The following is a 24,466-nucleotide window of genomic DNA, read 5'->3' as shown; positions in this document are numbered from 1 at the left end:
TTAATGGATTTTCTGAAAAGAGAACTCTGCAGCTGTTGGAAGCAGCCCTCACAAAGAGGCAGTATCTGGATTAGAAAGATGCTAGATGCCAGAGCCAACTGAAAATGAGTATACACGCCGTCCTAAAAGTATAATCATTCTTTCACTGGAGTATTGTGTTTTATACATGCTTACGTTGCGCTATGTAGCGTGTTCAGAGAACCTGTTTGTGACATAAAAACGTTATTTGTATAGGGAGAATTATTTTTAGATTCAGAAAATGCACAGCCGATGCATGCATTACCATTATATTCCCCCAGCTTCTTTATGAGCACTGATCAAAGAATGTGTGTAGTTACTAGCCACCACTCAGCAGTAAGTTCGGGAGATCTGGTTTTTAAGCAAACATTAGTTCCAGTTTAAAGAATTCGAAGACTGCATAAAACAGGTGGAAGGAGCAGCGCATGGTTTTAAATGTCCAAACTGTAACCTAACACTTACAGCAAAGTACCATCTAGAATTGCTTGATAACATATTTCGATCTATTCAAGTTTGAGCTTACTTATGTTCGTTTTTTGTATCGATTTTTTTATTGACCCCAGTCTATGTATGAAATGTAAACACTTTTTTGCTAGTAACTGGTGCTGTTTATTTCAAATAAATCCCCACGTATTCACTATCTTCTGCTTGTATTGCATCCATACCAATACCTGGAAAATGTTTGCGTTGAGTCTCAGGCTAACACAAGTGGCCCGATTGTTCTAATTCCCAATGAGTGAAAATAGTGCCACCTATTAGAAATTAGAAAAAACCATCAAAGAGGCACACATAGTCGGGCAGATGCTGGTTCTGTGTTCATAGTGTCCTAGATGGACTGAAACTGTGCTGTGAAATCGTTTTAGTGATCAAAATGGTATAACAGTGCTTTCTTTCCTCGTCTCACACAAACATGTCTCTGAAACCCAATGGCAGCTGTGGTGGAGGATGGCGGCAGCCTGACTGACCACTGTGGATATTAGGAGCCACTGGTCAAGCCAGCAACATGCAGACATACACACTGCCAGCATGGAGAGAGGAAAACCATTGATCAGCTGCAAGGAAAAGGCTTCAGCCTCCCTCATAACTGAATAGAATCACAACTGAAATAGCACAGTGGTAGAACTGGTAACTCCCATGTACAAGAGTTCCATCCTCATTAAGGACTGTGGGTAAACTGAATTTAAAATAATGAAATAACCACTACAATACCATAAAGACATGGTCAAATAAAATAAAACCTTATTTCACAGAACACAAGGAACACAGAGAGCCATGCCTGCTAAACAGGAGTAGAAAACCAGATACACTGCAGAAAATCCCTTTATATAGGAAAGTTAATTGGAACTCTTAATTGACTCAATTGATATTCAAACTGACCAATAGGGGAGGAACTACTTTGGGAGGCCTATGATGCAAGCACTACTTCCGCCAATGGTGAAGCCAGACAGTTTACCTAATCACTAGTTGGCTAACAGAGAAAGGAATATATAAAAGGAGAGCCAGTTCAGTTGCAAGTTGTCTCAGCTGGGGACTGGTTCTCTGTCTCACTGGTTTGGGGAAAACAGTGGAGAAGAAGACTGAAGCAGGCGAAGGAAGGCTGCCATGTGCCTTATAGCTACCCTGCTGTGCTGAGGAGGGAAGCCTGAGGGAGCCCAGCTGAACCCAAAAGGGGAGAAGAGACCCGTACCCCCTGACCCAGGAGCCCAGAGGAGCTGGAAGAAAGGCAGCCTGTTCTAGCCTATGGAAGGGGCTAGGCAACCTAAAGGTTCTCAGTGAATGAGGGACTGTGGGCATCCTGACTACTCCTGGAGGGGAAGAGGCGAGAAGGGGTGATCCTAGTTATAGAGTCGCGTAAGAGACCCTATCCCTTGCTCTGAGTTCATATCCCATGAGAGAGAGGGCACGAGAGTGAAACTACCCCAAGAGAGGGGAACAACAGTCAAGAGACCCAAGAGACATCCAGGAACAGGGAAACAAGAGGGAAATTCCTAGAGTGGAGTGAAAGAGTGCGAAGCCCTGGAGGGGAAAAGAAACACTATGGAGTGGGCTGAACAAGTGAAGACGGTACCAAGAAGTGTCGGGAGAAAGCGAGACTGAAATATTTCAAGTAAGACTTAATTTGCTCTTAGATTGGGACATTTAGCCATTAGAGTGGCACCTGAACAACTTTCTATCCAGGGGAGAAAACCTTCCTTTCACACAGTGTGCTGGCTCTGGCAGCAGCCATTGAGATGTCACAACTCAACTGTAATAAGAGAAATTATATCAATTGTTACAGGGTGTAGGCCTGTTGTAGGTCAATTGGTCGAATCTAAATGGTCGACAGGACAAATGGTCGACACCAAAAGGTCGACAGGTCAAATGAGCGAAATTTTTTTTTTGTTTTTTCAGATTTTTTTTTTTGGGGGGGTCCCCCTAACCCCCTTTTTTTCCCTAAACGAAAACTTAAAAAAAATATATATAAATAAAAAAAAATCGATCATTTGTCCTGTCGACCAAATTGTGTCGACCATTTGTCTGTCGACCATTTGACTAGACACCGCCTACACCCATTATAAGAATGTTATGGGCAGGCTTTCATACAGATCTTGGAGGTCTTCTAAGAATGTTATCACCTTCCCACTGTGTGTCTGTTTACATACTTGGCCTGTAGCCTTGTGCTTTGTGTCAAAAAACGCCTGTGTTAATTTTAGTGTCAATACAACGTACTGTTGGGGTGGTGGTACATTATTCTCTATATATTTCGAAATATCGCCTGTAGACAAAGTGTATGTCTGCGCATGTTTTCAACAATTAGATTTTTTGAATAGTGAACGAGTGTACATTATCTTGGGACATTTTTTTTTTAATACGGATTAGTGTTTGCAAGATCGTGCAATTGTTTACTTTTTTGTGAAGCTGCAGGGAATGTGGGTGCAGTGCTGCCTTTTCTGAAATTACTTTGTGATGATTCAGGTCTGTATTCTTTACATATCAAGCTTTTTCAAGTAGAACAAATTGCTATATTTAAAGCATTATTTCTGAAAGGTTCGTGGTTTGGTGATCATACGTATTCTGGCCTCACCGCCCACCCACTAAACTCTCTCCACTCTGAAATCACCTCACCATGAAAATATAGCACGGATTCCGCATAGGAATCAATTGTGTTTAATCCAAACAACGAGGTTTTATGGGTATGCAAATGAGACGTCTGATTTCTGCAGCATGCACTATAGTTTCAGGTCAGAGAATGTAAAACTCCATTTAGACAGTACAGTAAAGTTGGGGCTTGCCAACCTGGCAGACACTATGAAGTGGAAGCAACGGGCATTCCCTTCAATGTCAAATGCACAATAAAATGTTTTGGTAAAGCCAGTTGATCTGATTCTGCAAATTGGGAGGGTGAGTTTTTTTTGTCCTCTGGAGACTTTGCAAAATAATCGTACCCTAGACATTATAAAGCCATAGCTTAATGTTGCCATTGCTTTTTTCCTTTGTTTACACTTAAGCCATTCCTCAAAAAATGTATTTGGCGTCTAGATGCCACGGCCTTGGAATTCCTAGGCACAAAAGGTCACACACAAAAGTACAGCATGCTGCGTGTTGGGTTTCCAGGGACGTAGTATCCAAAGTGCAACTGGTGAAGGAAGGAGGTAGCCGGAGACCGGAGCAGATAAATTGGGGGGGGGAGCTTGGTGGAGGGGGCTCTGGTGGGGGAGAGGGAGACTCCCCCGAAAGGGATTGAAGAGGGCCGGCTACAAAAGTCTGCACCTGCCGAATGCAGCCTTTTATGCTTGATTCCACAGGTTTGGCCTTTGTAATTGGCCTTTAGACATGGATGCTAAAATGTCTTCTGTTAAGGTTTGCTCACGCTTACTGATTGTATATTTGCCATTTGTATAGATTCTTCTTGTTTTAGGAACCCCCTGGAGAATGTGAAAATGTGGAGATGAGGGTGGGGGCTAATATTACCTAAGATGTGATTAACCATATTTCTACAGTTTTTGTAATTTTTAGCTAATCCTTGCTAGCCCTCCTCAAATTTGGCAAACTCAAACCCTTCATTTCCCCATATGACTTGTGCATGGTGGTCTTAGCCCTTATGATCTCACATATTGATGGGGGGGGGGGGAAACACCCTCCTTACTGGGCTTCCAGACACACACACCTGGTCACCTCGACAGCTAACCATGCTCCAACCCACCTCATTAAGGCGCTTGCAAATTTAACCGCATCTCCTACACGGTGCAAGCTTCACCGGCTCACTGTCCTAGATAGGGTCATATTTAAAACTGCATGCATCCTCTACAAAGCAATCTTGGAACAGAACACCAATGTGCTTGGCGGCTAAACTCCACACCTCTCGAGGCACTTGCACCTAACGGAGCAAAACCATCAAATGGTTGATGTTTAAGCTATTCTGTAAAGAAGACATGCAAGCAGTCCTTCTCCTGTCATGCCCTGACCATCTGGAGCTTAGTCCCGGCAGAGGCTCTCAATGCCCCCATATCCTGCAGTTCTACAAATCACTAAAAACATGGCTATTTCAACCATGCCTGCCGGATTCATAAAAATCCTGCCCTCCCTTCACCAACAGTACTGCCCTACTGTATAAAATGCCAAACCGCTGCTCTAGGTCTATGAATGCGCAAAAAGCCATACTAATAAAATTAAATGGCCTTGGTGACATGAGGTTGAGTATTCCACAGTGGGGAGTTTTGTCCAAAGAAAGCACTGCTCTCAGCACAGGCTAGCGATTGGGCTGTGTGATAAATCCAATGGAGTCACCACAAAATCCCCGGCGGTAACCTCCTCCCATGTGGCATGGGGACAGGAGCTGCTACCTGATCCTGACTCTGGGGGGCAATTATATGTGGGAGGAACACATGGGAGGAGACTACCACCGGGGAGACGACATGGCTTCATTGGATGAGGCATGGTATCCCCCATCTGCCCATGGATGAGACTCCCTGATACCCAATACCCGAATGGCCTATTGTCATGCATATATTCCCCCTTTTAGGGAAAATAGAGAAACTTTTTCCCCCCAACATCCTTTAGGCCACACTCCCATCCCTGGTTTAAAAAGTAAAAGTTCCAAGAATACCTTTTTCGGTTCTAAATACCCTTCAGATAGAACCAGATTTTCATATGAAACCATTGAGAGAGACGCACGCGTGCCACGCAGAGCTGGCGAGTCAGCCCAAGCAAAGTGGAGACCTTGGGGGGGGGGGGGGGGGTTTCGGTGATTGCCAAAACACAGTTTGAACATTGTAAAGCTGCAGAGACAGAAACAAAACGATTGTTTGCAAGTCAAAGGGGAAGAGTACAAACACAACCCCCCGCCCCCAACAATATGAGTGCATGGAATGCATAATTGGGGAAAACTTAAAGCGAACATTGAAACAACTCGATATACTTAACCAAGGAAGATATATGTGCAACTTTGGATGTAAAGAGAAACTGTTATATATGTATATGGAAGTAAGAAGTCCTGGCAGGGAAGTATACCAGGCAATTGCAAACCTACAAAAAGTCCCAAGATAGGAATGGGTTTGTTGAATAAAGATTGTGAAAGTAAAAGGGGAACTGATACTTATGAATATAAGAAATCCTGGCAAGGGCGCATACGAGGCAGTTAAAAGAAGTATAAGAAGTTATGGTAAAAAAAATATCAGGCAATCACAAGTGCATAGAGTCCTGACAGGGGAGTATACTAGGCAGTGGCGAAACCTATAGGAAGTCCAGTGAAAGAACCATGCTTGGTGAGCAAAAAACTGTCTGACCAAGAGTCACTGATGTTGGAGAAGAATCCAGGGGAAGGGAGTAAAACGCTGAAACCAACCTTGTTACTCTTGATGAATTTTGTGTTGAGAAGTAACTTTTGTAAGAAGAGTTTACGAGGCTAAACAGCTTTGTACCTAACCGGATCGTTGTGGGCCAAGAAAAGATACAAATAACTGTTAGATCAAGAAACATTGCTAAACCATTGTAGAATCCAGGGGAAGGGACCCACCCTCTGGAACCAAGGTTCTGTTACCTTGGGGAACTTTGTCAGGTTTTTTTGCTCACCTGAGTCGAGACGTGTTGAGAAGGTGAAGACGCATGTTTCTGACAATGCTTCTGGCGAAAATTAGAGTCCTGAAGAAATGGACGCCTTTCACCAGATGCCACGCTGCCCAGTGTATAGAAACTGGGTTGTGACACCCGGAGTAAGACTGTGCAGGAGTGGGAGAAAAACCATTAACAGGGAAAAAAAACATTGTAGAATGAAGGTGTCCATGATCCTATATACAGTCTTGAAGATAAGTTCCTAGGATAGGAAGACAGGAAAGTAGTATGGCCAAAGTCTGCAAAGAGGTGGTATCAGTAAACAGAAGTCCGGAAGATATTAGAGAAAAGCAAGGCAAAAGAAAGGGTCCTGAGGCCAAGCAAGGTAACAAAAATAATGCAGGAATAAGATTTCCTAAATGAAGGTGGAAAGAACACAGCAGGAAGCAGTAGAATCGGAATCCAGGAGGAAAGAAACGCACTGCGGTGCAGAACAAGATTGAAGAGGCAGGGGCCGCAAGTGGCAGCGTTGAAGAGGGAAAAGAAAGAGGTCCGAAACGGCAAGGAAAAAGGGGTGAAGGCCAGGAAACAAATAGTACTGGGGAAGGTTAAATAAAGGCAGGGATCAGAGTCATGGGAACAAAGAGTGCTGAACTAAGGTTTAGCCTTAGTGTTGAGATGCGCAGCGGGTCCCGCGGCTGTGGAGTTTGTATTGAATGCGATTTCCTATTCCATGGAAATGATGGTTCCCTCGAGAACGGGAACCATGAAACAAGGAAGGACGAGGTAAGCGCTGATTGTTGTGCAGGGCAGCGGCCATTTTAACAGGGTGAAATGGCAGCCTGTCACTGTTTCTTTCAGCCCAATGCACCCGGGCCATTGTTAGCGGAGAGAGTTTAGCCACTGCCGAACAGCAGCAGGGCACTGAGTTCAGGAATCCGCTTCTGTGCGAGTGGAGTTGCAGGGGAATAGGTATATATAATTCGGGGGGCGGGGCGGCGATGTGATAATTTCCACCAAAGGGTTTTAGAGCGAGACAGTCTGTAGTTCATGCGTGTTCTGCCGGTTAGACGGATTGCGGGGTATTACATTATTGGCAACATGGCAGACCCCGTGGCCCAAGCAATCTATTGACTGCCTTTATACCTGGACAGTGGAGCGAACTGATGTCCGGGTCTCGGATGCTATTTAAACAGAGGCTTTCTTGGAGCCTGCCTCTCACCTGGTGCATGCTGCGTTGCTCACCTAATAGCCACACTCCTCGATATTTTCATGTTATGCTGACTATGGCTGGCATTCTAGCAAACCCTTTTTTAAATGGGGAAAGACAAAACTAAACTATTTACACCCAAACCTCATCAATTTTTATCTGAATGTTGCTGTCAATTTTGGCTTTATTCTTTCTCTGTCGGAAATACATTTTTGGAGATTTGCTGTGAATGAACAAATAATGTGTGCTGTCAGTTAGCCATATTGCTCAAATAGAAATACGTGAAAATCCTTAAGGAGTGGAGAGGGAGAATCCCGGTGAAGCTACTAGGTTACAAGGTTCTGTAGCGTAGCCTGAGCGAACCGTTTCCCAGCCCTATATTTTGATGTGTGCGTGAATTGGATTCACATGAACGTACTGGTAAACCCAGGTTGCCCCACAATGAATTGCCACCTTTTGTGTATTTCTCAAATTTTGTAATAATGCGTGCCCCTAATAGGGGACCTCATGAATCCTTTTCCTCCCAAAGAAGACAACGTAACGAATGATACGAGGCAATATTAACAACGAAGTTTAACTCTACACATGAGCACCTTCCAAAATGAAGAGGATGTCTATTATTGAGAGGAGATTACCGATTTCTCTAGGATGGGAGTAATCCCATGCATTTGATCTAGCGTCAAAGCATGGCAGTGCAGAGGATGCGCACAGCATGTAGGGGGGTCCCAATAGCTCAACGGGCAGCGTTTTAGGTCTAAAAACAGCCAAGACCTGGTTTCAAACTATCAGGCTGGTGAAAGTGATGAGGCTGAGGGAGGTACGAGAGATGTTATTTCTATGGCACCACATCCCGTTAGCCAATAATAATCATAGCCAGTAATGCATCCGTTTTGCAGTTCACACGTTTACCAGTACAGTTGTGCTGCGCCGTGGATAATCCCTTGGTAGTATGGGTTAGTAACCCAGCCTCTTCGAGTGAGGGGGTAAAGTAGTATGAGAGGAGAGGGGAGGATCCTGAGCGGATTATCAGGGATTGTGCGCAGATATGCTAATGATTTGTGTCACTTAAGCAGAGGTGACTGATAATTTCATGTAATGCGACTATGGCCTATACTGGGTTCAGGTGAGCTTGACACACAGACGATGTAAGTGCAAGGGGGCCTACAATTTTAGTATGGTCAAGTACACAGAAGCACGGCTCCGGCAATGCTGAGCAACAAGGTAAGTATTATCGGTGCTAGCCGACCGGTTTAGCAGCTGAAAACATGAGCTACTGGGAGGAATGTCGGGAGTGTTACTGTTAGCATGGCCAAGGAGCAATTGGTTGAGATGTTCATGCAAAAATATTAAGTTGGTCATACTCTATCGAATTCCAAGCACTTATTTACATCTGTGTCTGAGTGCATTTGCATGTGTAATAAATGGTTTTCAGAATATGCAACGAAGGTCCTTAATACTGAATTGGGATACATTAGTGTTGTCGCACTGCGGCTTTGTGGCAGAACAATGGTAGCTAAATGGACGCGTGCAGTGAGATAGCTGAGTGGGTAGCGTGCTCGCTGCTTTGATCGATAAGGGGGGAAGGTTCAAATCTCCACAAGAAAAAAACTCCACCTTTCATCCTTCTGGGGTTGATCAATGAGCACCAATATTCGTGGTGGTGATAGTTGTGCAGGTAAATGTTTCGACGAGCTGTAATTGTCGAAATGGCTGACCTTTTGTAATTTTAACGGGCCACACGTGCAATGGCATTGTAGCATTGGAATTTTACGTGAGATTCAGCATGTGAGGATAAAACTGGTTAATAGGGTTCAAATGTCTTGGCACAACCGGTTAATGTGTATGGGTGGTACTTGAGACGGTGGATGTTTATAGTCCAACCTGCTGTGTAACAAGTCTCCATTTCAGGGGCACACAGTAATTGAATATTTGCAGCATGGGTCTCCCAGTGGGAAGGGGCGAGCTCAATTCCTGGATAGTAGAAAAAGTTATGCAAGGGAGAGCATTGGGGGGGAAAGATGTTGATCATCTTGCAATAGCAGCAAAGCGTTATTATTGTTGATTTTGGGGTAGTCGTAAGGTTATGATTCAGCATACTGTGTGCGTCATGATGGTGGCAACGTGATTGATTGTGCTCCTATAGAGGGTTAAACTGGACAGGATAAGAGTTGAACACTTATTCAATAATGCAGTCTCAACCATGTTTAGTATCCATTTCGTAGGCCCCTTCACAGATAATGATTGCTTCCTGTTGCCTTAAGAGGTACATAGCAGGACTGTCATCACCTGGGGTAGCGAGGCGGTATTGTGAGGTAGGAAATTGTCGATCATCAGCGAGGAACCTCTCACCCTTTTTAGGCTACTTTCTGATGTTGTGGCCAGATGTTTATCGTGTTATTAAAAATGAATTGATTCTTTCTCCGTGGAACATGCACTTAGATTTACAAAATATCACTGTGCGCTAGCCACTAGAGCACCAGTTGCTTACAATAGGGGTGTCCACGCCTTGATGTTAATGACGTGGTGCTAACTAGTTCCCATTTCAGTGGTAGAGCAGTTGACTGCCGATCAAGAGTTCCCTCGGTCATATCTGGGTGTCGCCACCCCTTGTGTAACTGATTCGTTTTCATCTTAGCCATAATCACCAGGTGCTAGCTAGCCCCCGGATCCTGGCAATTTTGAACACTGGGGATCGTCGTCATACCAATTTCACCCTTTCTTGGGGGCTTGTGCCAGATATACTGCAGGCAACTTCTAATTTTTGATATATTTCATGCCTCAGCGTTGATCTCTATGAGTACATGGCGCTGAGGACACCGTGGGGGACCGAAATTGAGCGTGGTTGTACAATTGGTAATGAGGTGATGTTTTCTCTTCATGAGCAATGAGATGTAATTGACTGGCAAGGAAGATAGCGCAGGGGTGACGCGGGTCTTTGCAGGGGTGACATGTGGTTCTTTGAAGAAAGGCAACGCAGAGTGACATGGGTTTCGGATCCGAGTTTCGCGCTTGGAGAATGGTCTCCAGTATATAAAGCACGAGATAAAAGCTCAATTTAATTCTATGGGATCCCATTGATGCAAAGGGTAAGCCAAGGCGCTAGGGGCATGTCACTGTTCAGGCATGTAAAAGTGGTTGGCTGGGCGACGTACAGGTGCAGGTCAGGAGAGTTCCTATGTTCTGGCATGGAGTATGTATTTTCTTGGCGATTATGGGAAAGGTTTGCACCTTTAAGCGCCTTCTTTTCGGTCATTGGAAGAGGTTCTACACGGCTGCTGCTTTGGCAGACGTTTTATTTACCAACAGCATGTCTATCTTCAATTGCTAAGATTTGCAATTTCGAGATTTTCTAGATTTGATGTATTGATGAATACTGCTGGCTTGGCAGCAGTTTCTATGAATTTGCTACCAGCGTTGTGGGTGGAGGGAGCACTTGCATCCAATAGAACAGCCAGGAGAGGATAACACGTGTCACCCCTCAGGCTTGGGCATTTTGGGAATGTCCAGCTGGACATTGGTTTTTCTGCAAGGGCACATGACTGCATAGCGCAGACTGCTGAAGACTGGTGCAGATGATTTTGTTCAAGGCATGGATTTTTGGCTACCCAGGTTGTGGGTTGCAGGGTTCGCTCTCGTCCAACAGGCTAGGCCGGCAGGGAAGGTAGCAGTGGCCCTTCGGGTTGCCCATTGGGTGAACATATAGCCCGGGCTTCTGTTTTTGATTGTCCGCCTGGACATTGATGACATTTTGAATGTTGTACCCTAGCTCTGGGGGAGGGCTGTCCGACAATAGCCCTACAGCCCTGTGGTGAGGGACCTATACAACGGATTGTATATATAAGTTTTTGTTCGGGCAATGACCAAGAATGTTGAACTAACAGTAACTAACTATGATTTTTCTACCCGGGTTGTGGGTTCAGGGGTCCACTCGCATCCAATAGGCTAGCCATGCAAGGAAGTCGGGCGTGGCCACTCGGGTTGCCAATTGGGTGGTTTTTAGCCCACGCTTGGCCGTTGGGACTGTCCGGCTGGACATTGGATTTTCTACAAGTAACCTGTGGGACAGCTCAGACAGCCAGTAGGCCAAACAGGCAGCTGGCTGGTCAGCGGGGCTGCTAGGGCAAAGGTCTTGGTAACAGATGATGGACGATGTATAGATCTGTGTGTCCCTGTCAATTTTGATGAAAATTCCTGTTTAATAAAATGCGGCCTGTTTACCTCCAATAATGGTGTCTTATTGTATCATCTGTTCACAATGATGTGTTATCTTATGGAGGCATGGTCTGATACGAATGCACCCCTAATATTTATATCACCTGGCTAGGCTTGTGCCCGCTGCCACTGTACGTATGTTGCTGCCGCCATTTTAATGACTGTTTAAACGCAAAATGTTTTAAACGCAAATTCGCTGCTTTGCCATTTAAGAAATTTGACAGGCTCTTGCTGTAGAACTCCTTTCCCATCAGAGCCCTGGGATGAGATTCGGCAGAGTGCTGCCTTCTGCCTGCAACTTCCTCAGCCCTCCCAAGCCACGAGCTGGTCATGCCCCTGCTGGCAGTTGACCCAAGCGCGTAATTCCTAAACTCTTCAACAACCTGTACCAGTAAGGACAGTGGGACACCTGTAGAACTAGTTGGTTAACTGAGCATTCTGTTTTAATCCAAAGATGTGCGTATTGTTTGCCCGATTTAAACACAGGCCATTTTGTAGTAGGTCCTAATCAACACTTATCAAAACAGTAAGTATTTTCCGTTTACTTTTTAAAGCGTGTGCAAAGGAATGTGCGTTTTGTTAGGCGCACTCTTGAAGGACCATGCCATATCATGCCATTATCATTGTGGTGAGGACTTGCACGAATGCTCAAACTGCTTGTTTCCATCATTTGTCACCTTATTCCCCTCTCCACGTTGAATGCAAGATTGATCCTTATGTGCTTTCTCTTGCATCTCCAAATAGCGGGATGTAGCACTCGACAAACCCCCCCCCCCCAATAAAATGAATACACCTTATTCCAGAGAAGCTTATACAATGTTCCTATTCTTTTATCTTACAGTGGCGGGCGACAACTGATTGAGTAGGCCGATGCCATTTGTGGCTGTTGCAAGAAGCAGCACACATGTGCTTCCCACTGACAAAATTGTGAACCGATTCCTTGTGGCAAATTTGAAGACTCTCTGGTAAGTGCGATGTAATGGCTAGTTTTGCTCCTTTCGAGCTGTAGCTATATCACTTATGCACCCTATAAAAATCGTTTGAGGTGGCATGGGATCGACATTGTATGTTACACATGCTGTTGCTTTGTGGAGGAGCAGGCTGCTGGGTAGTTTTTTTGTGTTTTTGGTTCATGTAAATCGAAAGTGGGTGTACACAAACTTTGAACTGGCGCTAGATGGTGTGAATAAGAAGGGTGGGCTGCACAGTGTTGAAAAATGGATACCTGTCCCCCAGATGTCATGGTTTAAGACAAAGTAATTCTATTGTATTCTCCTTGCCCGTTAACCAGCTTGAAAATAACGTGAATTGAAGAAACATTCTAAGTTTTTGTTAATAGAGCCTAGAGGAAAGTATTGGTGCATTTTCCAAAACATTTTTTGTCCATGCTTTACAGAAATTCATTGATAAGTGTCCTTGTACAATCCTATTGGAAACATGTTTTTATTTTTTTTTTGGTCTGGTCGCCAACAGGTTTTCTTCACTTTACAAGAGCTGTATCAGAGCAAGGTGCATTATAATGATATTGATGGGCACTGCTACTTATCCCGATTTACAAAGTGGAACGCTAAACATATCAGTGGTTATCCTTTTAAAAAAACATTGTCCCTGACCACACTCCTCCACCTAATGTACATTTACACTAGACGTTGGACAGGCGAACCCTACCTACATACTAACCAACACACACGCACTAGCACACCTAAGTTAGCTATTACCCACACCTTGTGGACTACTACTATGGACACTACCAACCCTTACTTGGATGATCCAGCACTCTGGATACGCCACTTTGCTACCAGACCAACTCCCAATCAACCTTGCGCTATTACTAATAGAAACCTCAGACTCAATTCTAGAACCACCCCACTAAAACAACATCCATACTTGAAGCTTTATAATAGCTCATCCCTATCCTGTAAAAACATCACTAACAACTATGCCCCAACCTCACCATGCTCTTACCACCCAAGCATCTCAATTAGAAACTTCAGTTTAGGAGCACGATTGCGATTCAGAAACTCCCAACCACACGCCCACAGAGCAACAAACTTCGGCGCAGTAACAATACTCTAGCTAATCTGGCCACTGATTTAGACAGCAAGCTAGCCCCCATCACCATACATGGCCCATCTCTACCATCGCAAACAAATCCTGCAAAAGACACATTCATCTAAGCAGCCTTGGTGAATGCTAGGTCCCTATCTGCCCACGCTTTGGACATTGCTGACTTCATAACTCATGAAAAGCTTGATCTCCTCGCAGTTCCGGAAACCTGGCTTAATGCAGCCTCTGGACCATCTCTGGCCCTTGCTATGCCAAATGACTATGCTATCATAAGATGTGATAGAAACACCAACCAAGTGAAGGAAGGCGGACTTGCCCTCATCTTCAGAAACACCTACGACATTAGAGTCATCCAGGATGCTCAAATTCCCTCTGCCGAATCCCTCTCCATCAAACTGCCACTATCACCTAACCACACAGCAACAGTGCACCTTATCTACCGACCACCAGGACCCATTTCCTCATTCATAGAGGATATTGTATCCCTTGCATCCTACGACACTAAACCTTATTCACAAACTATCCTACTAGGGGACTTCAACCTTGGTTTTAATGACCCCACGAATAATAATGCCCGTGATCTAGCTAACGCCCTATCAGACTTGGCTCATACCCATATTATTCAGGAGCCCACACATATCAAAGGAAGAACATTGGACTGGCTCACCAACCTTAACTGCTCGATCGATCTTCTATCCAATGATCCATGTATTTGGTCGGATCATCATAAAATAACCTTTTCCATCAAAGCCAACACACAACACCCTGCTCCTATCATCGCTCCAGCCACCCGCACTAGAAATAAGGAAGGCATTACACCAGATAAACTCCTACCACTATTACTTCCCCTTCTTGACAACGTGGCCACCTCCGACACCACAGTTTTAGTAGACATTTACAATCAGGCAATACTGAAAGCCTTGAATACCATCGCCCCCCTAAAATTGCGGAAACCTAAACCACAACGTCACCTGAATACATGGTTCAGGCTGCATCTTAGAGAACTACGTAAAACTAAGAGAACTGCAGAAGCACATTGGAAAAAGTGCCCTTCAGTAAATAATAGAAATTAACTAATTTTAGCAACTTCTAGCTATAAACAAGCTATTATACTTGCCAAAAAAGACACCTATAACAAAAGGATCGAACAAGCGGAATCTAACACAAAAGAACTTTTTAAGATTCTAAAAGAATTAGAATCCCCGATTGCCCCTATTGATAAATGTGTCACAGATGCACTATGGTGCAGCAACATCCAGAAGGCACTTCTAGATAAAATAGCCTGTTTACAATCTAAAATCAATGCGAAAAAAGACCTGTTACTCGCTGACCCTGATCACAAACAACTTCCTAACAAGTCACCTACCTTTGAGCCAACCTGTAAACCATTTAGTTTCTCACCCCTCTCAATTTGGGAAGCAGAAAACATCATTAGGAAACTTAAACCGTCGAATTGCCAAGGCGACGCTTGTCCTGCTCCGATTATCAAAGCAGCAGCTCATGAACTGGCACCATTCATTACTAACCTTATCAACGCCTCCTTCAAAACGCGAGTAGTGCCTGATAACCTAAAAGACGCCTGGGTCATCCCACTAATCAAAAAACCGACTCTTGACCCAGCCAACCCATCTAACTATAGGCCGATAACAACTGTACCCTTCTTACTAAAGATACTAGATAGAGCAGCCTACCTGCAAATACAGGCTTATCTAGAAACAAACAATCTTCTGGGACTAAGGCAATCCAGCTTCTGACCTAGACATGGCACGGAAACTGCCCTAATAGATCTCACTACTCAGATTCAAATTTTAAAAGACGATGGCAAACTAGCACTGCTCTTATTGCTTGATCTGTCAGCAGCTTTTGACTTGGTCAACCACCAAATGCTTTGCCACCACCTGAAATCTGGAACCACTGCCTGGATCAGCTCCTTCTTGGCTAACAGAACCATGAAGGTCTTTTCTCCTACTGACTTGGCTGAACCCTCACCAGTCCCGTGTGGTGTCCCGCAAGGCTCTTGCATGTCCACAATGCTCTATAATGTATTTACGAAGCCCCTTTTCGATATCCTTGACTATCTGGGTGTCACGTATACTAATTATGCGGATGACATCCAGATACTCATTCCTATCTCTGGCGACTATGAAACTGATAGCAAAACCCTCAATGAAATATACGCAGTAATACAAGCGTGGATGGCACACCATGGACTTTGTCTCAATGACGAAAAAACTGAGTTGATTATCCTTGGTACTCACGCTAAACTAAAAAAACTAAATACTGCTTTCAAATCGTTCACTATTGAGGGTAACCCCATCCCGGTCTCTAATAATACTAAAACCCTTGGTATCTACCTCGATGCCACATTATCCTTCACCAAACAAACCAATGCAGTAGCGTATTCAGCCGCCTACACATGTAAACTTATTACCGCATGTAGGCCGTTTATCTCCACTCCCAACTGCATTACTCTTGCTAGAACGTTAGTCTTGTCCAAAGTGGATTGTAATGCCCTCTACTTAGGCACTAGCCACAAAAATATTCACAAACTACAAGTAACTCAAAATAACGCCATTAGGGCAGCCCTCAACATCCCTAAGAAGTCGCATATCTCTGAGACTAGACGTAATCTGCATTAGCTCCCTATAGAGCACAGAATATCCCTCAAAGATCTTGCCCTTACCCACAAAGCCAGGGCTAACCTCGCACCATCCTACATCTCTAACCAACTTACCCCACACACATCTACAAGACCAGTTAGAACAGCTCAAGTTAACACTCTGTCTATACCAAGATTCAAACTTCATAACTCGGGAGGAGTTTGTTTCCCTGTACAAGCCTCAAAGCTATGCAACACGTTACCTGTTCCAATCAGGTCTGTAACCTCCTTCAACCTATTTAAACGGAACACCATACGTTGGCTTCATGACCTGGACACATTGACAGCTTAACATTTTAGAGCTTAGATTTACTGCCTAGCCACTGTACATATTGTAAATAATATTACTATCTGTCTCACCTTCGGCCCACCGCCTTAATTGCAACATGTATGCTTCTACCTGTAATACCAATGTATGTATTTATTTGTAACTGCAACTATTGTAACTGTTGCCTACTGCTTGATAATGTAACTGTACTCTTATGTAACATGATCAAAAAACTTACGCGCCCGTATGGCCGTGGGCCTGGTTGCGCTTTATAAATAAACCAAATACAAATTACAGTGTTTTTCTCCAATTCACTCTATTTTCAATCTGGTCAACAAGAAATATTTGGTCACGGCTCAGGAGCTTTTTTTTGGAACAGAATGGCTTTTCTTTGTAAGAGTTGCCACATTTGTCTCAGCTGCCCCTACAGCGGCAAGAAGGAAGCCCATATTTGGTGCTGTGATTCCTATGTAGCAGTCAGTCCAAGATATTCCATCCATACAAATTTTCCAACGTGTGCTCAACTTGTGCCCCGGCCGTTTTAACTTGTTTGCAGGCTTATCTGTCACGGCAGCCAGTTCCCCTAGGGATTGCTTGACCGGAGCATGCTATGTAGGTGCTTACATTTCATACCCACGGAGGAAGTGTAGTGGTGGGAAATCATGTCTCTAAAATCTAATTTGTCCATCCAACATTTCCTAAATGCTCAAAATGTCACTGCTGTTGTGCACACACTTTGGACACATGTTGTAATTAGCCTGTGTGAATTCTCATCCATGGGGGCTTGGGGAATTTAACAACTTCGAGTCTTCTCGAGGCCACGTTGTGTAACATTTTCATTTTGAGATTTTGATTCTATAATTATTTGCTTACCAAATAGTGTGAAGTGCGATGCCACCTGGAGTCTCTGAAGCAAAATGGCGCCGCCTTCTTTATTTCAAGCGTCATTTGATTGTGTTCATTTTCTGAGTTGGCAAGACAGCTCTTCGGTAAATGCCCCTGCTCCACGGATAAATGTTTAGGTTGCAGGTTTATTTTCCATCAGATGTACTCCGCCTTGTATGCTTCTAATAATGATTGCTATTGAGGTGAAGGGCCGTATTATCTGCCACAGTCTGACGAGGACCTAAGACTGTGGCAGATACTGGTAGCAGCATATAGAAAATATGGCACCAATTTAAGAAAGGTAAGATGACCGTTTAGGTTTTGGAAAACGTGCTTCGGGCTAATTTGTGGTGGAATGACACTTTCAGCGTTCTTTAGGAGACAACGACACTTGGGGGAGAGGCTTCAGTCAATTTGATGAAATGGCCCAAAAACTAAGCATAAAAAATAAAGCCTCGCCCGGCACCAACCAATGCAAGCGAGCAGTTTACTGTTTGTTTACCACCACCTCGCGCATGCATTTCTCAGCAGACGAGAAGTTAACCTAATTATTGCTGCAACTCGCCGCTTTCGGCTTAATTGCATGTGGCCGTGAGCTCTGGCGCCAGCCTCTCGCCCTCCTTCACGACTGCGTTCAAGGTTGAACCAGATTAGACGCAGTGTTGTGCAGGCTTTCTCCGTCCCACTCAGCCTAATTACGTGTCACTGGAGCCTCCCCAGAAGAGGCTTTTGCTAGAATTTGAAAACGGTTGGAAATATTTTTCTGATTTCTTTCAAATGTTATACAGTGATTTTTGTTTTTGTTAGTGTACTTTTGCCGTGGTACAGTTTTCTAGTCATGTATAAAAATAGATTGTGTTTGATGGGGAATTGCTCGACATGCGTTTGTAGGGGTTGGTCTGGTTTTTCATTAAACCTGAAAGACGCGGTTCTTCAATCACATACATCTTGTCCGTCATTGGACCCATTACATAAACGTGGCTAAGTTTGATTTCATTCTTGTAAGAAATTAAACGAAAAACCACAATGGAAAATCCCCCTCACTAATGTGTCAGGGGGTTTAGATTCTATTAAAGACAGTTGGCGAGTATTATGCATTACAATCTTTACTCTGAAACCACCGCAGCAAAGAAAAAACTTTTACAAACAAAAAAGTTTCAATAACAGAACTAAATAGAGTTCAATGTCAATGCAAGGGGGACTCCCCAATCCATCATGGAGGACAGGTCATGCCCTGCAGGAGACCAATGAGCAGGGACCCTCCTCTATATATGTCCTTTACTCTAAACCCAACTCCTCTTTCTGCAACTGTCTTGCACCAGACGCCCATTTAAACGATTCAACTGCGCAGCGCAGAGAAAGGATCAAGCAAAACTGGAGGGATCTCAACCTCTCCGCAGCCTGAAGCTATGACAAAGCTCTTCTGGATAGGACCTCTCACCCGAAAGCTGAAACATTATGAAACTGAACAGGGTGGGTGGGTGGAATAAGAAACAGAAAACAAAGGGTGGGTGGGAATAATACTCGCCTCCTGTCTTTAATAGAATTTAAATCCCCTGACACGTTAGTGAGGGGGATTTTCCATTCTATGGCATGACAGGAGGCTTCATGTTATGCAAATTCAAAGCCCTTGCATCCCAATGACCCCAACATGAACCATACACTTGAGATAAAATAAAATGCTTTAAATGATTATTCCTTAGACCAATCAGCTGCTTGATAATTTTCTCCCCAGGAGAATGTCTTAAACACCATGGGAACTTTACTGAAGAATCAAAGGAGTAATAACTCCCCCTTTCCGCATAACCTACTTAATCCATTTGGTCAAAGGGGCAAGGGACCCCGCAAAAGCGTTCCCACAGGAATAGCAGCTGAGAGGTGTTAGGATACTAAGACCCTCTGTAATCCACCGAAACATTTTAAAAAGCACACTTAATAGCTGATACATCAAAATGTTGTGGGAAAAAAACGATAATGGGAGGAAACCTGACGCTACTCCTACTGTCAACAAAGAAAATGACCCTCCCCCTCAGGGAGAGACCTTAAATTGTTCATATCTAATGGACTGACATCGGAAAAAATATTTAACAGGAAGAAATATACCACCTGGATAACTTGGAAAAAACCATTGTAGCCCCAACAACCCTTCCTTATAAAACAAGATGCATTAGTCGAACTTGATGTAAACGTCCCCTAGAGGAACAAACACCTAGCTCGGGTGGAATCCCAAAGCTAAAGGACCTGAAGGCCCTGCAGACCAAACCGTGTTTAACCACTGTTTACCCCTTTCGGGACAGAAATAGGCCCTGGGTAGAGAGTAACTATACCAGTAAAATCCACCATATATTCCTATAAGGCTGGTAACCACCCCTTGCGAAGGCCACTCCATCTATGTGAACTGCATGTGCAGCTGAACCAGAAACTCTTGCTATCATGGCAAAGGAGGAACTATACTACCAGGAACCGACCAAACCCGTAGGAAACAGACTGAAGGAAGTGCACTGGGATCCACATTTTAAGCGCAAAGCCGGGGACCTAGCATATAAGGGACAAGGGAAAGAACCACTAGTTTGTAACCTAAACGTACAAGATCTTGGCCAAGAGAGTCATGTCTAACATTACAATGTTCCTGTCCTGGAGATGTCTGACCTAGAACCTAGAGAAGAAACCTTTGACTGCTAGAGAGTCTGCTAATAGTTCCAGACTGCTGACATGCAGTCTCTTCCCTAACGAGGACCACCCTTGTCTGTCAAAGGTATCCTATGCTTACATCTGCAGCCCAACTGTTGGTATTTGACCCTGGAAAGACACCTGGAGAGGGAACAGGAAAAGAGAGCTGAGTCCTTCTAGGCATTCATGATCTTGAGCAACTGAAGGAGCACAAATATGACCTAAGGGAACAGAAACCAAAGTGCGTGAAGACAGATTCCTACGAGGATCTTTGGAACTATGACTCTGCCGGAACTGAACATCTGCCCATCCATGTTAGCTAGCTGAGGGAAAAAAAAACCTTCAAGGGAAAAAGATGGATTACTTTCTCACGAAGAATTGATTGTCATCCGGAGGATGAAGAAGCAGAGCTTTCTAATCTCTTGTATTCCTAACAAAACAACCCCATCATTGTAGAAGGGACACCGCTAACTGTTATCAAAGAAACAATTATTTGAAACCCTCCGTGGGCCTGAGGTGAGCGATCACCCTTCATTAACCTTGTGAAACACCAGGTTGATGAGAAGAGGCCAAACCGAAAGGGAGGACAATGTTAAGTGTAAACCTATCCGTGGAACTAGGATGAAACCCCTGATGAGGAAAAACAGGAATCGCCTAGCCCTCATCCCTGAGGTCCAACTTATCATACAGCCCGCTGAGAGAAAGGACGCCCATAAGTATAATAAACCCTTCCATTTAAAATGTAACAAATAGATGTTAGAACTTGCAAGTTAATTAATATGGGTAAACCCCCCCGCCCCTCCCGCACTCCCTCCATGTAGCGGGAGAATAGCTTTTGCGTTCCCAGTTGAGACCCTATGAGGTCACTTACTTCCACACTATCATATTCCACTTGCCTTACTGAACTCTGGGGAAGGAGGCACTGAAAATGGACAAAAAAGAGGCAATACCCAAAATGAACCCTCCAAGAAAAAACTCTGGTCATCACATGAGGCATTAAGGAGATACTCCAGGTCTAGAAGGCCCCTGCTGGCCCTAGAGGAGTCCAAAAAATTGTATTCAAACCCCTCGAGCAGAGGAGTAATAATGTGCACCCCTTGATGCGCTTTGTCGAGGGCGGGGAAGAAGCCCAAGGAGAAAAACAGTGAGATGGAGCGGGCTCTATTCCCCTGAGGGGCAATATCCCAATGAAAGCAACCTTGCCTAATGGCCAATTGGGAAGAAGTCACATGAGAAAAGGACTTACTCCGTTCCGTTGAAATAAAGGCGTTAGTGATGCCGAGCAGGCAAACCATCCCTAAAGTCCAGTTCTGCAGGACTCGCACATCAACAGGCCAAGCCAGTACCAAAGTCTGGGTGATCTGACCCAACACATTCAATAACCTGCCTTGAAAATCCTCAAGGCCGCATTTAACCCATTTTCCTGGGGCCTGCCCCTTTACTTGGGACCCAAAGGATAGCATGAAGTGGACTAATCCTGGCAGAGGGCCCCCTATACAGAAAACAGACAAACAATGCTAACCCCACTTTTGTGGAGGAAAAAGGGAGATGCAAGTTTAACTATCCCTTTTCTGGAGGTAAAACCCCAGGCCACTAGGTTTTCAATGGAATACAAGAAAAAAGGAACTGCGGGTAATAGCCATCAACTCCAAGGAGGGAAAGACGGTGACTGTCGGTATTACCCCCATTCCATTACCTGCATACCCTTGGCGGACAAATGGGGAGGTGAGGGACGGTTGGGGGGCGTAGCAATGAGAGAGAAGGACTGAGGTGTCCTATAACAATATTAGTTAGCCAATGTACGAACAGCGAGCTGAAAAAAGAAAATCTCTTTCATAGGCACCTAAGGCTGAGACTAATGAGGAACACAAAGATTAACCACAGTGTCCCATGAAGACTGACTGTGGTACCAATGGTTGAACTCTTACTTTTATTAGAAGGAAAAAATGAAAAATTCTATTATTTTCTATTAATATATAATGACAAACTCAGCAGAGAAACATAAGAAAAACATACTGCGCAAGTGCACAACCAAGCTGCTCACCCTAGCAGGGTGTGGCACTCGGCAGCACATGAGGGTTTAACCTCACACTATAAATCATGCAAAGCCTGAAGCCGAGCAGGTCGTAGCATGCCCATAGCAAGGCAAACAGTTGTGTCAATATGTCCAGAAAAAATGCCATAAAGTTATATACACACATTTATTATACTGTTTGTGTTTCTAATAGCTGGTACGGTATTGGTACCCCTGATAAAGCAATTCTTTGCCATAATCCAGACTGCTGGCAGAAACTGCCAAATCCTCTCATCCTTTGAGGTACCAGGAACTGCTACAACCAATTGTGCCACAGAAAGAAGCAGTTTCTAAAAATTCCCCCCATCCCCCAGTGCGAAACCTGAAGCAATAGCTTCTGAAAGGCTTACATGTGGGGCAGGGGTGGGAGGTACACTAAAATTATAAAACATAAATACTATATGAAAGGAAAATAATAATAAGAACATATGTAAAAACATGTACTACAATCCCTCATAAGCGTTGGATGTGAAGTGAAATCTTCAAACAACCCGCACGCGCTGGGGGAGGAGCGGGTGGCTAACTAACCTCTGGCATGCAAGAAAAAAAACACTGCTGCACACGCAGCCTGTACCGGGACGACAGTCTGGTCCTGAAAAACTTAGTAAAACTTAGTAAAATGCAAGGCCTCACACGCGGCTTGGAGCGGAGGGGCGCCTGCCCCTGAATTAAGAAAAATACCCAGCCGCACACCGCAGCCTGGAACGGGAGGGGCGCCTGTTCGTGAAAAGGATAAAACAAAGAGCCGCACACGCGGCCTAGAACGGGACGGCCGACCGACACCACCTCTCCCGAAGGTGATGCAAAACACTCTCATGCGCAGAGGGAGTGGAGTGGGCGGGCCGCCCTCTAAACCCAACAGGTCTACACACGTCAGGCCTGAGAAAAGCTTCTTTCCGACCCGCGCGGGTAGACCTGAGGGGAGACAGAGCGGAAACCCACGCGCGCCGGGCCTGAATCAACAGCTTCTGCCAGGCCCGCGCGCGTTGGGTAAAGTCAAAGAAAAAAGACCCCGCTAAAATAGAGCGGCGGCAAAGAAACCAAAAAAAAAACTCAATGATTTGTAAAATAAAAAAACCAATAAGTATACACTATATAAGCATCACTCTACATACTATGTTAATGTAATAAACAATGTGACAACTACTGACTAGCACACAAGCACAACTACAAGGAGTGATTTAGCTGTGGTGTCAGCAGCAAAGAAAGAGGAGTTGGGTTTAGAGTAAAGGACATATATAGACGAGGGTCCCTGCCAATTGGTCTCCTCCAGGGCATGACCTATCCTCCATGATGGATTGGGGAGTCCCCCTTGCATTGACATTGAACTCTAGTTCTGTTATTGAAACCTTTTTGTTTGTAAACGTTTTTTCTTTGCTGCTGTGGTTTCAGAGTAAAGATTGTAATGCATAATATGAAGCCTCCTGTCATGCCATAGAATTGATCTGGTCTTTCTTAGGCTTTCATGGTTCAGCCCTATATACTCCCCACCCGGGCATACCACAGGACATGTGCCTTTATTTCGGGCGACTGCTGACGCATGCCTTCCGTGCCACTGATGGCAAAACTGGGTTTCACAGCAACTATTTGTTTTGCAAACATCTTTAGTTCCTAATTTTCCCGAGAAGAAGATTCACCCACTTCTAATTCTGTCGACATATATGTGACTAGAAAAGAATGTGAGAACAATAAAGTTGCATGCCACAGTTGGCAAAGTGATGTACATGCATTCAGTTTCAGCTCTTGGTTCTAGGATTTCAAATTACGACATAGGCATGCTAAGATGTTGTTAGCTAGGAGTTAAGTGATGTTATCCATTATGTTAAAAATGTGTATTAAATGAAAAATAATATGTTTATGTGTATGGCCTTCATCAAATTGTGCTCACCACAGCACAAGACTGCAAACGTGTAGAAATGCTGGTGGTTTTCTAATCTTTTTCGTTTTCGTATCGATTGGAATATTTGAGTTACTCATTTCAGCTTATTTTAGCAGACATCGTCAGTTGTCTGGGGTTCGATTTCTTTTTGTTTTGGATCTGCTCTCTGATTGCACGTGGGAATTGCAGCTGGTTTCTTTGTCAATTGCCCCTCCCTTCTATAGACCATTCCGCATTGGCACGCTTGCATGTTGGCATTGAAAGCCGCCTCTTTTTCATTCAAGTTTGCCGGAAAAATGCTGTATCCTCCGACATGACTCGACGCCAGTGGAATATGCCTGTCATATTCCACTGGCTTAGTTGGAGGACACTACTCACATGTGTTTAAATATCTGCTAAATGCTTCCTGTGGAAATCATACACCATTTCATTACATGCTACATTGATATAGTCGCCCTCTCTAGTCTAGTACCTGCGAATGTGCGCACTGGCTT

The 24,466-nt window shown here is 44.3% G+C and overlaps 1 protein-coding gene across 3 annotated transcripts in view; it reads left to right on the top strand.

The window, feature by feature from the left end:
* WASF1 (WASP family member 1) overlaps positions 1 to 24,466 on the top strand; it is a 999,902-nt gene that overhangs the window by 265,738 nt on the left and 709,698 nt on the right. For all 3 annotated transcript variants that reach the window (XM_069607752.1, XM_069607754.1, XM_069607753.1), the window contains one exon: positions 12,312 to 12,435. The gene's annotated coding sequence lies outside the window, so the exon portion shown is untranslated. The remainder of the gene's footprint in view (positions 1 to 12,311; positions 12,436 to 24,466) is intronic.

The sequence above is a fragment of the Ambystoma mexicanum genome, chromosome 4q, assembly GCF_040938575.1.
Source record: "Ambystoma mexicanum isolate Mex_15411 chromosome 4q, UKY_AmexF1_1, whole genome shotgun sequence".
NCBI lineage: Eukaryota > Metazoa > Chordata > Amphibia > Caudata > Ambystomatidae > Ambystoma > Ambystoma mexicanum.
The sequence above is the reverse complement of the archived record's forward strand: the minus strand, read 5'-3'. Positions and strand labels throughout refer to the sequence as shown.